This window comes from Rhea pennata, chromosome 13, assembly GCF_028389875.1.
Source record: "Rhea pennata isolate bPtePen1 chromosome 13, bPtePen1.pri, whole genome shotgun sequence".
NCBI classification, from domain to species: Eukaryota; Metazoa; Chordata; class Aves; order Rheiformes; family Rheidae; genus Rhea; species Rhea pennata.
The window spans coordinates 20,015,080-20,024,268 of record NC_084675.1 but is presented as its reverse complement, the minus strand read 5'-3'; the positions used below and the strand labels follow the sequence as shown (position 1 = coordinate 20,024,268).

The window sequence follows — 9,189 nt, the reverse complement described above, 5'->3', positions numbered from 1 at the left end:
TATGTTCTACGGTTCTATTTTCTTTAGAGAAAGTCCCCATAGCCCTAAACTCCAAGTTAAATTGTATCTTTGTCATTCAGGTCCATAGGGCTTATATGCAATTTCACTACTTTTATAAGTTTGGTCCTTTATGACATGCTTTAGAGTGCTCAACAGAGCAAGAGAAAAAACTGTGTAAGAAACAGTTATTTAAAAAAATCAGTCTTTTAAAATAATTAACCCCCTGAAAACTGTGTTTGTTGAGCACATAAAACATGTGAAAGTCTAGCTTTTCCAAGACAACAAATTAAGGTCCTATAGAAAAATAAAATGTTGCTAAGGGAAGTTGTGAACATGTTAGGAGAGCAACTTCTTATATCTGAGTTCTGTAGATAGTAGATTTCTATTTCCAGTTTGCCAGAGGGGAGGTGTCTGTTCGACTAGAGTAATTCCTTAAGTTTAATCTATGTAATCACATTAACTGACCAGACCACATTGACCAGAACCAGAAGTATAGAGATCTTTAATTAAAAAACAGTCCCACAGAATGCACAAAAAATGTCGTATCCATAAGGGATTATAAGCCATAACGGATTCCATCTTTCCTTCTTTCAATAAGGACTTTCAAAACCCTCAAGAGTCACTTATGGTCCTTTCCTATTAATGAAATGATTAATAGCACATCCTAATTACTCTTTAACAAGGCAAGACATACTTCACTCTGAGCCAAGGGGCAAAGAAAAACATAACGGTTATTCTAAAAAGTGTGGTCTAACAGCTGGGAGGTAAAGAGAGGAAGATAAAAAAAGACCACCCAAGTTGCACGTTATTCTGTATCAGATCCTGTAAGCTCTTCCTTCACAAATTCCAAATGAAGACAATGGTTTGGTGCCACCACTTGCATCCCTGGGCGTATCGTGACGTGAGGAATAAAATGTCATCATTTACTAGAAATTGTGAAATTTCATAGCTCTTTTACCCCATTTTATTTGTTCTTTTTTTTTTTAATTAAAATCTAAATATATGACTACTTAGACCTATGAAAAAGTAGTGAATTAGAGCTTTAGAATGACATTCTGATACACTTTGTGAACCTTTACCTAGCATAGTGTGGAGCCAAGAGTTTGACCTCCAGAGGCTCTAAGATGTAAGTTTGTTCTACCTTGGTCTGAGCTCACCAGAAATTGTTACTGTATTAGCAGAGTGCTGAGCCCAAGCTAATAAACCTGCCAAGTGCTCAGGTATTAAATGTGCCTTTAGTCTTGTTGAATGGCTGCATACTCTGCTGATGCTTTCACTACAGTCAGCGGGTCTGATTTCTGCTGTTGTAAATCAGCACAGCTCCAGTGCAGTCACTGGTACTCTGGCAATTTGTATCAGCCAAGGCTTTGATTTATTAGGACTACTATGAAGCACCAGGAAATCATAACTGTGATAACAATGAGCTTTGCAAGAGTTCCTGCAAAGTACTGTCTGCTGCATTTTTGTTCACTGTTCCTGTATTTTGTTCTCAGGTGGTACACTGCAAAAATATCGTGTCTAATAGGCAGTGTGTCTCCGGGAGTCACAAATTACTACGTGTAGAATGGATTATAAATCTCAAGTAAAGCCTAATCAGTTGGAGGGCTGCAAGCATGGGTCCTGTCCATCCCATGGACAGCAAAATTCATGCCACACTACTTTTGGCCTCTTAAAAGTTTATAGTACAGTATCTCCTTGTGCTGTGATCTTGCCTTTGAAGCTAAGATGGGCTGTGCTGGATAAATTATTAAAACTTATACCAAGATTTTGAAAAGCATCTAAGTCTCTTGAAAACCAGAGGCCTCGGGTGCTAAGACTAGATTGTCCTCTGATAGACAAGGTAGGACTGCACACATGCACAAACTTCTGTAGATCTGAGAAAGTTACAGAGACACCTAGATGCTGTGACGTGCTATGCTGAACACAGGAATCAGGAGCCTTAGGGAATCAGGCAAATTCTCTCACGGCCTCTTTTATTGACTCACTGTGTAATTTTTGAACAAATAATTTTATACCTTGGGTCTTGTTTTTCCCGTCTGTTCACTGGGAATAAATGGTATTGAGCAAAACGTTCTGGAACAAAGGCAGAATATTATTTAAAAATTAGCACAAGGAAAGAGTGAGTTAGCTCGTGTTTCCTGTATTTTATTCTTGGGTGGTACTCTACAAAAATATCATGTCTAATAGGCAGTATGTCTCCAGGAGTCACAAATTACTACATGTAGAATGGATTATAAATCTCAAGTAAAGCCTAGTCAATTCTACAAGTGATATATTTCTTTCATTACTGACCTTTTATTGCTTGTCTCTCTCACACACATCTATCTTTTTTCTTGAGCAGAGGGGGTGTCATGCAGCATTAATATTCTTCTCAACAGCTTTTCTAGTCTGCCCCGTCTTCCTTCCTCCTTGCATCAAGAAACTTAAATCTCCTTTTTTTTTTTCTTTTTTTGGCTAGTATTATTTGACTGGCTAACAAAATGCAGAGACATAAAGTGTTTAAAAGGAGAAATTGGAAAATTGTGACATTTAAAGAAATGTTTTTCTCAGAACACAGAGATTCATTTACTATCTTTTTTTTTTTTTTTTTTTTTTTTTTTTTTAAGCAGAAAAGGCCATTTCAGATTAATTTTCCATCAGAAAGACAAACTTTTAAAATTCGGGAAAACTAATGTAATTTGTTTGGGTTGAAATTACCCAAATGATATAATTTCCTGTTTGTAACTAAGCCTTTTCACAATCTTCATTCCCTGAAAAGTTTTGTTCTTCTAAGCTTCTGTCTTGACTAACCTTGGGGAAAACCAGCTGAGTGCGGAGCAGAGCTAAGTGTCTTAGCTGCTCATGCTGCTTAAAGGAGCAGGTTTCAAGGAGCGTGGGGGGTCTGGTGTGAGTCCAGATGTAAGGAGCACTGAAGACCTAGGTTGTGATAGCTTCTCTGGTAACTGCAGTCATGAATAATAAGCTCTGATTTATTTATGCAGAGCTGTTTAACAGCCGGGTTGGACACCAGACCTTTAAGCCTGAGCAATCAAGAAACCTGTTAAATTAGATCCGCAGAGGCACTGAAACAACATATGGGATCCAATCTCTACCACGTGGCAGAAAGACGTGCGAGATGCAAACCCTCATCCCAAGTGCAGGAAGCTCCGAGACTCTATGGAGTACTACATACATATGGATATGGAATACGTATGGGACACCGCCGGCGGAAATCTTGATCTCTTCCTGGTAACAGACAGGGAAGTTCTGCAAATCTCAGAGTCACCTCACTATTTTGGTGTCTGAATGGGAAATCTCTTAAAACAAATATATGAAACATGCTACACTGGAGAGAGACAAATCTCTCTTCCACCCTCCGGGACTGAATGCAACTTACAACTGCTGAGTGAATAATTAGTGGTAATTAGCACTAGAAATTGATGCCTTTGGAGATAGTCTGCCAAGTTTTTAAGCACTTTAATACTAATGGATTTTTTTTTCTCAGGGATAAATCTTTATAGAGGAAGAAAGTGCAAATTGATTTTTAAAGAGCCTGTCCAATGTTGAATTTATCTTACAAAAACATTAGGTTTAAAAACAATTACGTTTACCTTCGCTGTATTTTAACACTTTTCCAGTGGGCTCATTTCTCTTTAAATATTTTTGCTGTCACTTTTTACACAGTTTCTTGGAAAATGAGTATGTGTAGTACAGATGCATCTTTAGGTGGTGTTAGGATAAGATATGACACCATTTCAAGCTATTTAGTTCCTAAATCATTTTTTCAGTTATGAAAAAGTATTCTGCTTTAGTGATAACAGCAATGTAATGATACTTTGAAACATAGTAGTAAAGTTCACTTCCTTTTCATAAAACATCTTTGAGCAGAGTAAAGGCAAAAACCTAAGCATTAGGAAAACTGTGCATATAATTACATGCCTTCTCTGTCCAAATAGCTGTTGACTGAGCTCAGAATCCTTATTTAGGTTTCTTTTCAGATCTTTACAGCTAAAATCAAGTAGTATGGCAATAGGAGCTGGACCAATGACTTGGAAAACCCTCCCTAACTAATATGTTGCGTATGGGATTTGGGCATTTCCTTGGGCAAATAACCATTAAATACATAGTCAAAACTTTTGCATTGGTGCACTGCTCAAAGAGCGGTTGATGAGATTCTTCCTGCGCTGCTGGCTCTGTGCAAGAACAGGGATATGGTTAGTTGCAGGGTCTGGTTCCAGTTGTTTAGCTGATGAAATAGGCTGAAAAGTCAACAATAAATACAGCGTCCTGGTTTCCAGAAATTCTGAGCACCTTGACTTCTCCCCGAAGTTACTGAGAAAGACCCATATTCAGGATCTCAAAACTCTGACCAGAGAAAGCTTAGAGATTTTTGCAGACACTTGACAATGAAAACTCTAAACTCTAAAACAGCACAGAAAGCAAGCTGTCTTATTATATTATATGGCAGCCAGGAGTCAGCATTAGAGCAGTGCAGCAGTTTCTTTGTTGTTATTATCAGCAATATATTGAGGATAAAAAGTGGAATTTCTGGATAAATCAGAGCTGAAAGCAAGATCTGAAATGTCCACTGAAATACACGTCTGAAATACATGCTAAATAGTAAGTACATTAATTACAACAAAAATATGCAACTTTTACAACAGGTGGTATATACGGATGCCAGGTTTGGTGAAACAGTCTGCTGTGGGTTTTTTAACACGGTTCAAATCATGCAGACAACATACAAATCAAATTAATTTTGTGTAGCAAGAAAGAAAGACCAATTTTTATTTACCAGGAAAATGGTTCTTTTTCACTGCCAGCTGGAGATGTCAGAATATTTGTTCACGGCAGTATAAATGTGAGAGTTACAGAAAGAACAAAGGCAGACAACAGCCTCCTTGCTCCTCTCTCCCTTCCACTTTTAGAATAGATGTATTTATTTCCACATAGATCATGATCTAAAACAAGCTGAAATTAATGAGCTATCACCAGTGATTTCCATAGCCTTTGGGTCAGACTCTCTTTGAAGACAACTATCTGTTGCACAAGGGTAGGTAATTCCCCGACCCCATAAGAACTATACTTTGCCCAAGCAGGTTACATTTGCATTTCTTTTAATGACTAATAGAGCTTTTGTTTGTGAAGTGCAGAAAAGAAAGACAAGCCACAGATATTGTGGACTGTAGCAATGTCAAATTAAACCACGTGCTACCAAGCAAAAAACAAAGACCCTTTCCTACAACCTGCTTTCTAAACACCCTGCGTTTATAAATTGGAGGGCTTGTGGATGAACGCGTGTTTTGGTGTTTGCCTTCTAGATGCAGGTGTTGTGTGCTGCAGTCTGGGTTTACGTGCAAAGTGACTGATGTGTGAACCATAATGTGCCCATGAGAAAACACGAAGGCACAAAACCACCCCGGCCTGTGCCTCACCATTAGGCAAAAGCTGATGTGGAAAAATTGCATTCAGGATCCACTGTGCACATCTCTGTGAAGAAGTGCAAATGTTTCTAAGCTGGAAACGCCTTCAAAAGTCTTCCGACTTACAAAACCTTTTGCTTATATACATTGATTTTCCATCTATTTTTACCTCCTGCAGCAGCATAATCCTTTGTATGGGTACATGTGGTCCTCAGGTGTGCGTGTACATCAGACTTGCACTTGGACAGCCTCCTTTCCTGTCTTATTTATTTTCCCTTATAAACCCGCTTACAGGCAGGAGTCATTTATTTTTGCTGTGAATAAACCTTAATTAATGTAAAAGATGTTTTACCCAAATAATCCCTGTTGATTGTCAGGAGGTGTTTGAGCAGCACAGGCACGTTGTGAAGATGTGCTTTTACACCCCTTGTCTGGGCTCAGGTCCTATACATTGTCTGGCTGAGAACAAAACATCAAAGGAGACAAACAGCTGATGCAGAATTATTTTTGTTTATGCCAGCTAACACCAAAGGCTTTGGGGAATCATGGATATGCTGCATGCTGATTTTAGGAGGCTCACCACTTTTAACAAAATTTTGAGTTACAGTCTTCTTGAGTTATAGTCTTCAATCTCCCCTATTTTACAGCCATAAATTATCCTGAGATGCACTACTCTACTCATACATAGTTCCCCCACCCACTTCAATAATGTCCTTTGCTCTCAGGATATATTAAGTACAGCATGATTGCTCTGGAGATTATTTTCTCCTTTTTTATTGCTTTTGGCTGTTTATTACTACTCATTAGAATGTTATTAACTTGGCCTCAGTTACGACAATATTCAACACCTGCTTCACATAACAAGCACTTTTCTTTTCCTTTCCCTAGCATTGCACACCTGGGCCTTGAATTATTCCCTTTGGCTGAGTTAAAAGAAGCAGAGTGAGAGGTCCTTGATTTTTCTGAGGTAAGAGACTTTTAATTTGTGACTCGACATGGATGCTGTTATTATTGATTCTGTAGTATGCTTTTCATCCTGACTACATGTAGCGACTGATACTGATGATTATTTTAGAAGAGCGTTGATGTGAGTGGTATTTCAGTGAAAATAAAGAGAACAGGATTTAGCTTGCTTTTGACCGAACCAGAGTCTATACTGAAAAATCTCCACAGTGAGACCACAGGTTGGGAAACAGGCTCCACTACCTGTTTCACCCATCACACCGTATAGACGTGACTGGGGCTAGGCTGGAGCATATGGTGTGTTACACAGTGCTCTGGAGCTCTGGCTATGTTTTCTTCCAACTCTACAATCGGCAGGTCAGAAACAGAGGGACACTACTTTCTTTCTAAAGCCTTCTCTGAAGAGACGGCTAAGTAAGAGCCAGAGTTTGTCTCCATTTGGTAACGTTTCTAAACCTGACATTATTAAGTGCTAGTGAAGCAGAGAACCTGCAAGAGAAAAGCAAAAGCATGGAAGAACTGGAGAGCTTCAGATGAGGTTGCCCTGTGATAACATGCGTCCTCTGAAAGCCGAGGAGGGCTGCATCATTCGAGACTATTGCAGATTAATTCTCCCAGCCTCTCTGGTGACAGCTATTGCTTGAAAAATAGGGACCACAGGTGTTTTCTCTTCAGTGTTCATGTTTTTCCCCTTATTTAGTTTGGGTTGTTCAGTTATCAGAAATGGAATGCAATCACAGCAATATCCTGTGGAGAGATGAGTGGGGGCAGAGAAACAAGGACAGGACAAAAATGTATCTGCACAGTTTAGTGGTTTTGTTACCGAAGCACGAAGCAGTAGAGCTTCTGCACCACACGTATTGATGCTCCTGAACCGATGCTGTAGGAACAGTGGGCATCTGCAAGGGAATAAGAAGGTGTTTGAACTCTGATTTTACCAGTGAGTCTTAAGACACAAGGCAGTTGGAGAGTGAAGTTGGAATCAAGAACAAGATCCATAGTCCCTTGAATACATTCAGAATTACCCTTTTACTTAAACAGTTTTTCAGTTGGGTTTGAACTCCAATTTGTATATGAAACTCATATGTCTTTCAAATGCAGTTATTATGTGCCATAACTCTTTAAATATCAAGAAAGCTATATTTCTTTCCAGGCTTCTTGCTATTCTTTTGGAAAGAGAAAATCGAATCAAAGTCAAATATGTAAATAATGAATTTCTAAATTTACATTTTGATATTTAAAAAATAGAAAAAGAAATTAATTTAGCCCTCTTCCTCACAGTGAAATTTGACATTTCCTTAGTAAACTGAAAAAAGTCATTTGAAATCATTGCATTTTGCCTGTTATGAATTAGATTTCCTTTGAGTAATTAAAAATTTTTGAAATATCTAATTGATGTTTCTAACTGAAAAATCACTTTGAAAAATAAAACATTTTGTCTGAGAAATGTAGCTACTAAACATGTGAGTTTTTTTTAACATTCAGAGCAGAATGTTTGAGGCTTATTAAAGAAAAATTAGCAAAATGTAATGGATGTTGGAGGTTATTTCTTTTTGCTAATTTGTGCCCAACTGCAGAACTTCTCTTTCTTAATAGTAAAAGGAATGACTATTTGATCTGCATTAAAATTGAAAACTGAGAAAGGGAAAAGCCCAAGACTCCAAACAAGGGTACCAGTGTGAATTCATTCGGGCAAACTGATTTCACTTGCACCAAAGATTGTGTAAAATACCAAACACTTAACTCCTCATTTCTATTAAGGCCTTTCTCAAGTAGGTGGAGTGGCTTTACAGCAACACCGTATCTTGATATCCTTACAAAGGCATTAAGCAGAAGCCATCTATCTTCTATGGTCATAGCAAGGCTTTTGAATTTAAGGGGATGCTCCTTTAGTTTGAAACTAGTAAACATCTGTGCACTGGCATCCAGTAGACAATTTTAAATCTTGCAGCAAGTTACCAGGCAGTTTTTAAACATTCCTGTATTTGTGGATATGTTCATTTTCTAGGCACTATAAGATGATAAAAAGATCAAGATTTTTCTTTATAACCACAACTCTTTGACCCAGTCTGGCCATATATTTTGATATCTAGACGTGTGAAAAGAGTTGGTGCAGAATATTTTCATCCTAAGTCAACTTTCCCCGATACCTAATGCATACAAAAGAGGCTTTCGGGAGATTTCGCACACGCTGGAGAGCGATATCGGAAAGTATACGCTGATGACAGCTCTAAACGTAACATTTGTCACTGAGAATCCTTCCCAGCTGTACACTATTTTCTGTTGCGTTTCAAAGGAACAGAAGGAAAGGAAATTCTCAGATGACCAGCCCGAGATGGCACTGATGGTTTCCTCTCCCCTGGGTTTCCTGAGATCAAATGCTGTTGAAGTTACCTACGTAACCGTGTTAGCTGTAAGTATTAATCAGTATTTGTCCATTTGAACTGAAAAGGAATTAACAATGGCCTTTAATGTAGATATCAGTCTCCCATGAGATAACTTTTATTTTGGATTTTTGTCATCCATTGATAGTAAAGGATATTTACGTACACAGTTTTCTTTGTATTTTCACCATCCATCTTTTGCCCTTATGCTATAATAAAAACATGATTATTAGTCACAATAATAGCTGGAGTAAGTGATTGTGCTGCTTGAATTGCGGCTGTACCAATTTTTCTGTAACAAGCTACTTTTTTTTTTTTTTTTTTTTCCTCAAGGCTGTAAGTCAGCCATGAAATAGCTAACAATGAGGCAGCAGAAGGTCTTTTTTTTTTTCTTATTTTTTTCTTATTTTTAAAGAAATAGTGATACAATGGAGTTTATT

General features: G+C 38.0%; 1 long non-coding RNA gene across 1 annotated transcript in view; it reads left to right on the top strand.

Annotated features, from left to right (window-relative positions):
• Nucleotides 1-5,887: 5,887 nt before the first annotated feature.
• The window catches only part of LOC134146135 (uncharacterized), a 73,983-nt gene continuing 70,681 nt past the window's right edge, over nucleotides 5,888-9,189 (top strand). Inside the window, exons 1-2 of the long non-coding RNA XR_009959787.1 lie at nucleotides 5,888-6,369; nucleotides 8,662-8,778. This is a non-coding gene — a long non-coding RNA (uncharacterized LOC134146135). The remainder of the gene's footprint in view (nucleotides 6,370-8,661; nucleotides 8,779-9,189) is intronic.